This window comes from Manacus candei, unplaced genomic scaffold (genome assembly GCF_025592945.1).
Source record: "Manacus candei isolate 608988 ecotype Guabito, Panama unplaced genomic scaffold, ASM2559294v1 h1tg000057l, whole genome shotgun sequence".
Lineage (NCBI taxonomy): Eukaryota > Metazoa > Chordata > Aves > Passeriformes > Pipridae > Manacus > Manacus candei.
The window spans coordinates 7618502-7625722 of record NW_026138105.1 but is presented as its reverse complement, the minus strand read 5'-3'; positions in this window follow the sequence as shown (position 1 = coordinate 7625722).

Genomic DNA, 7221 nt, shown 5'->3' with positions numbered 1-7221 from the left:
CACTCTTGTAAGGGACACAAATTCTTTGAACACCTCCCTGCCTTGGATTACTTTTCTAGCAATACTATTTAGACTGGCAGTCAAGCCAACATCATCAACTACACCTCAGTCAGGGCGTGATGGCAGTTGTGGGGAAAGAAGCAGGAGAGGATGACATCTATTAACTCATCCAGCCTGCAGTGCTAAAACACTGCCTTTTCTTGTTGTTTTTTTTTTTTTCATTAATTTTTTAAAAGTAAGTCAATGCTGAGTGCTGAAATCTCTCACAAACACAGCAGAACTTCTCCAGGTAACAGCAAATTCTGTGCAGCACCCCTGCCAGAGCGGAGCCACTGGCACTGCAGAGCAGGGGCTGGCACTCGGCTCCAGTGAGCAAAGCAGGGAAGGGATCTGTGAGTGCTCCTCATCTCCAAAAGTTACACACACTCCTGCTGTACTAATAAATCCTCAAAAGAAGACTGAGAACACTGAAATACTTGGGCTCACATCAAGCATAGCTTCCAGAGGCAACATCTTTAGTCTGAGTGAACAGTAAACAACCCATGAGGATGGGAATGGAAGCAAATCACCACTGACTGGGAGAGCTATGGGCAGTCCCAGCAAACCCACAACCTGCTCACAGAGGGGCATGACTTCCCCCAGGACGGTGCCACCTCTCAGCAAAGGGCTGTTTGCTCACACCTCGAACACCAAGAGAAGATTGAAGCAAAATTTACCAGCCTGTTGTACCACACGTGGGCAACACGGAGCAACAGGACAGAAGCAGAGCAAGTGCCTCCCTCATTCCCCACTGCCTGAAATGGTCTGAAACCCTGCTCTGATGCCAAGAGCTTTAGTAGGATGCCAACCCAACAAGCACGTCAGATCATTGTGCCATCTCCTCCAAAAATCCTCCTCTGCCTTTGATATGTTAATCCTGTGTAAGGCAAATTCTCCCATTAGAATATAGTCCATTCTGGTCTCCGTGCAATCTGCATTATCCAGTTCAAAGTTAAATTAAAAATCCCAACCTGTGTGAATGTTGCAATCGCATTATGAAATCTGTAAATCTATTTTTAATGTCTTAATGCTGCTCTAGTTGAACAAGGCAAAGAGGCTGCATGGCATTTGCTTTACACTTTTTGAGATTCTCATGCACTAGTTAAATATTCACTCTGCAGCGTTTGCATTTCCAGTACTGCAGGACCCTAAAATAGAAGACAAGTTTTTCTTTCCCTCTTTTGTTTTTAAAATTCCAACTACAGGTAACTTGACTCAGGGATCTCTCCAAAACCGCTGTGGAGCACTAAATATTTCAAGGAGAAAATGTTTCAGTGTAATACAGATGCCAGAAAACAGGATTTAAGTGCCAAACATGCAGCTATTTGCAGTGTTTTTATGGGGTGAAAGAACGAAATATTTGATTTCATTTCAAATTTAAGATATATTAAATGTTAATTCTCTGAGTAGCTTGTTTTTATTAAGAAAATATTTGAACATTGCTGGAACAACTCAAGCAACGGATCCAACTCAGCTATCCCAAATCAACCTCTTACAGAACATTACTTGGGGGAGTAGCTTGTGCTTTTCATTCTGATCTGGGATGGAAACAAGCTCCAAAGGACTGGAATTTTCTGCATAACGAAACCTCTATTTTCTGACCAACTCGCTTTGAAAAATCAGTGTATTAAGCAGTCAAATAAATCCTGCTGTTTTCACTTAAGAATCATCCTATGAGAAGTCGGGCACTTGCTCTCTCTGCAGTCCAGCTCTTTATCACTATTAGTATTTCCCTACTCGTAATTGCGATGCATTCCCGGTATTAAGTGCATACAAACAACCTATGTATGCAAACAACTGAGAAATAAGGAAAGGACAACAGGGACAATAGAAGTATGCTGAGATCCCAGATTTTTCGGGGCAGACACCCCAGCAAACCTCTGTCTCAGCTCCCGCTGCTCCCCGGACCCCGCATGGTGCTGCAGCACCATCTCCTTGTCACTTGGGCTCGCAGGGAATCAGGGCACATTCCTGTAGGTGCCAGCAGGGAAAGCTTTAGCAGAGCTGTTAACAGCCGAGACATCGATCACGCCTGAAAAACGGAGATGACTCACAGCACGGTTGGGGAGTTTCGGGAAACTTTGGGCACCAAAGCGAACAAGGACTTTTAGGAGGGCAAAATTTGGGTTGGCAGGGGGTCTTGACGGACCCTGCTCGTCCTGTCCAACCCCTGTTTCCCCTCTTTCCTCCTCCTGTCCCCTGCTATCCCTCCCCATTCCTCCCAATCCCCCTCTGTCCCCTCCCTGTCCCCCCGTCCCGGCGGTGCCCCGTGCCCGGGCCGCTGCCGCCACCTCCCGGCCACCGCCTGGAAGTGCAGCCCGGCCTCGGGACGCGGGGGCAGTTTGGTTCAAAATTCCTAAAATAAAATTAAAATAAAAGAAAAAGCCTCAAAAGACTAAACCCAGCCAAGCGCCCCGCCCTGCGGCAACTCCAGCTCAGCCATTCCCTTCGGGATCCATACATTTCACAGCCCCCAGGATGCTCGGGATGCCTCTGTTCACTCCCTGCTGGGGATGTCGCATTCCCCAGGATGAATTCCCGGGTGAATCCTCATTCATTTACAGGTGCTTGTTCTCAGGGTAGTTGAGGTAGCTGGGGAAGTTGAATCTTCCCCCATTCAGTCAAATTCCAACTCTTTTTACGGAAAACACAAGAATGCCAGGCTGGCTGTGCCCAGCCTCCCTGCTGCAGCCAGTCGGGAGGGATGGAGAGTGTTCAATGATTCCTAAAAGAATGGGGACATGCAAACCAAATGAGGTTGGAGTAGCTTAAATCTCAGTGGGAAAGTAAATGGCTCCAGCTTAAGAGATCCAACCAGCCCAGCATGCCCGCTGCTGACCACAATTCAAATGCAAGCAGATTCTGTTTCACTGAATTAAACAAGAGTGCTTGTTCAAATATTAGGAAAGACAAGAAAAAACAGTCTTGGAGAAACAAATCCTGCTGTGCTGGATGAGCTCCATGGACTAACTAATCCGGGATTCTGTCCTAGGGGTCACCAACACCAAATATCTGAGAAAGGTGCAAGGTACAGACACCTCTTCTCACCTGGGACTGCAGGGATGTGAACAATTAAGGTAAACACAATAAATATATAAGAACTGGGTAGCCTTAAGTAAAAGATTAGAGCTCAACTCCATCAGCTTGAACAGACAATGCAGTTATAATGACCGAGTTTTCAATTTTGTTAATGTAATTTATTGGTCCCAGTCAGATCCCAGCAGGGATGAGGAGACCAACTTCAAAGGACAGTTCTGGGCTCACTAAAAATACATGTTAATCACATTAGGAATACCGTGTTCTCACAAGTAACATGTACTGCAAAGCCTGACTGGCAGCTGGAGCAGACAGGGTGGGAGCAGGGACGGGCACTGGCTGTGAAAGGGAATCGATGGGGGTGAGAACAGCACACTGGCCTGGCCAGTGCTAATAATAATTTCCATTCATAAGCATAAAAGAGTCAAGTATTTCCACTCTCCTCTCCTCCCCCATTTAAAAAGTATCTGACCTAATTATTACTATCCCTGTTGTGTAAATTCAGCACTTTGTCAGTCTGAATAAATGTACATTAGCCTTAACGTGTGAGACAAGTTTAAACAATGAAGGCAGTTTTGTAAAGCTCCCTTGCTTTTTAACTTATTTGACACCACACTAAAGAGCCCATTTAGACTAAAGAGTTCAGCACATTTTGGGACCCATTAAATACCCAGGTTGAGACTAGATACTCTCTTTTTCTTTTTTTAATTTGTCCTACCTAGTTGCTAAAGTCAGCATAATTGAGCAATAAGCTGCTTTGCATTTATTTAGCTTTGTAGGCAAGTTGCAGAAAGCTACACCCATCCTGTCCAGCACAGCCCTTCCAAGGCAGGGCAAACCCCACTTATCACTGGGACTAAGTCATTCCTCGGAATTACTTTTAATTAAAAAATTTACTTTTAATTAAAAAAGAGAGGTAACTCATGGCATAAAAATGTGACATTCATGACTGCTAGGGAAACACTCAAATTGTTTCTATTTTAGGCTAACACCATAGTTATTTCCAGAGCCAAGTCAGCCTTTCACGGAATCATTAAGGCTGGAAAATACATCCCAGAGCTCTGAGTGCCACATCCAGTTTTTCCTTGGACACCTCCAGGCATGGGGACTCCACCACCTCCCTCGGCAATGCCTGACCACCCTTTCTGTGAAGAAATTCTTCCTGATCAAGAAATTACAAGCTCCAGGCCTATCCTGACTCAAACTGCCCTCAAACTCAGTAGCCTGGAAGATGGAGGAAGTTCAGCTGGGTGAGGTGGCCTGTCCTTGGCTGCACGAGAAAAGCAGATCAGTCCCAAAAGAGCAAAGTGGGCTGAAAAACCAGACCATCATTACCCTGATCATTCCCTATTCCCTGCCCTCCTCCATCAGCGAGCAAAGCATAGTCTGATTTCTGTAGGCAGCAGAAAGGAGGCAAACAAGAGGGAAGAAGGGGAAAACTGGGTGGAAAAAGTAGTAGTGCAATCAGAGATGAACACTACTGCAAAGGGAAGGGGTTGTTCTTCACCAATGCATCCATAATTCTTAAGAAAACCTCTTAGAGCTTTCCCAAAGGTTGAGTTCTGCTAAATGTGTAGCAAAGACTTGGTAGGGAAACATTTTAAATAGAGCATTCCATTTTACTCAATGCCACAATGAAACCGGTTCTTCCCCAAATGAGATCTGTGGTCAATCTGTAAATTGAATTCTGTCACTGACCTGTAAGAGATACTTTAAGCCACATGAAGTTAAATGCTTGACAAAACCACAGCTCTGACATTGTCAGCAGTACCTCCACAGGAACTGGGCACTTGGATGGATATTTAGTTTTAAATCCTGGTTTATAGGCAGAACTGCAGACTGATTAGGATTCCATCCCTCTTACTCATTTTGAAGGTTGGTAAAGTTTGAAACACAGAAAAAAATCCCCCAACTCAATTATAATTTCTAGCTGTCAGGAAGGAATTCTATCAGCTCCATCCTCCAGAAGGAAATCCACACTGTCTAGCAGTAATCAGTTCCATTTGTGATCCTCCCAACAAAACACTTTTTGTCTGTGATTTGTATTCATCTTAGGACACACTGACTTCAGACCCTCTGTGGATTGTAATGTCTAAACAGCCTTTTTATTTTTAAATGCAACTAAGAAACTATTTGGCAGGGTCACCACAGCTCTGAATCTGGAGTAAAATATACCAACTGCAACTGGTGTCTGGGCTGCAAAGCAAGGCAGGGCACTCACAGACAACTGTGTTCCTTCAGTTGTCAAGAATAGGACATTAATAAGAAATATTTTAATCTAACAAGCATCATGTTTTAAAGGGAACTTTCAGCTTTTTTTCTGTCAATTTGACTGGCATGTGATGATCTCATAGTGTGGAAGCTGGAGACCAAAGCAGACTGCCTTAGCAAACCACGTGCATTTTCCCACTGCACAACTCCCAAACTTCAGTCCTCGTATGGAGGAGGTAGTTCTACATTTACTCCTAAAAAATAAATAATGGAAAATAAACATTAACATATTACAGAATGAAGTCTGACCCTTGAAGCTAAATTTTATCAGCAGAATGTCACTAATTCCAGTCTTTCCAGAACAGATACTACATATTCCTCCTCAGCTCTGCCTCCCCAATGGCTGCTGGGGGCACTGCTTTTTCTCTGAAGGGTTTTAGTCTTATTTTCCAGAGATTCATGGCTGCTACACCCTCCCCTGTGCCAGCAACATTATAAAACATGGTTTAATTTCAACTAAGATTCACAGATATAAAACTCTTTGAACACAAGCCATTTTCAGAAGTCTTCTGGAAAAAGACGGTTGGAGAGGCAGGAATCCACCCTAAAACCCACCTCTGTCAGCTCCAGGATAGGAGCAAGGATCAAGGTGTGCAAGGTTCACTGTTCTCCATGGAGCCAAAATGCCAAGTTCTCAGCACCTCTGGTTCCCTTCATGGATCCTCATGTGGCACAGGTGAGCACAGGGAGGTGTCTGTCACCTGCAGCAGGACACCACAGCTGCTCCACAGAGTCTGAGGCTGTGGATGCTGTTATGGATTATCTGGGACAAGGGGAAAAGGTAGTTTTTGGAAATCCCACGAAACAGCAGGAAATATCCCACCTGATTTGGTGTGAGCAGGGAATGGAGCTGCAGTTCTGAACATCCATCGCCGGCTCTGAATGTGGGAACACCCTCAGATTTTTCACTTCAGAGGCACCATTATTGGAAGGAGTGAACCTCTGCAAGTGTGCAGCCAGCCAGCCACATCCCAGGATTGTGGCTCAGGATATACAGCTTTCCAGCCCCCTTCCACTCATGCACATCTGGGCCAGGTTTCACGACCAGCGTTTGATCTTTGGGCTGAATTTCAGTCCAGTTCCCAGTGGGCAGGTTCCACATCACAAAAACATCCCCCTATTATGCAACTGACACTAATTGGATCCTTTTTTATGCTCTTCAGAAGAGAGGCCAAGGCTTGAACATCATGGAAACAAAAGTAACTGTTCTGTGAATTCCCTGGAACAGACACATGGATGCAATGCTGCGGGACACTTATGTGGCATCTCAAAAAAATATAGGTTTCAGATTCTAAGACTTCTGCAGTTTTCAACTTTCATCAGCATTCAAATTCACCTACATTAAAAGAAAATTAAATTGCCCTCCCCAACAAAAAGCAAACCACAACAAAGCAAACATCCTCCAGCAAACTATTCACTTGAATCCATTAAAACTTGCCAAGTCAACGTTCCAGTCCACGCCGCCGATCCCGGCCAAGAGCACAAGTGTCAGTTTGGGCTCCTCTGTTTTACACTAACAACAGTCAATTGTGGCCAGGAATTGCATCACATGCCAGCAATATATCACATTCCTTCACTGCTGGTTTTCTGAAAAGGGAAGGAAAAGCCCTCAGCACTCACTGCCAACACTTCTACAAACCATAAACTTTTTAAGAACTTCCATTCACCATGTCAGGATGGTGGAATATTGAACACAATCCTCCCAGAGTGACACAGCACAATCTAATAAATCCAAAGGGACAGGAAGAACCTGTACACTAATTAAATCATGCCAATCATGAAATTATTTTAATAGCTGAGCAGATCAAACTGAAAAAAGAAGTCACTATAATGGCCCAATGGGCAGGAAAGTCTGTTACCAGAAGCTGGACTCTG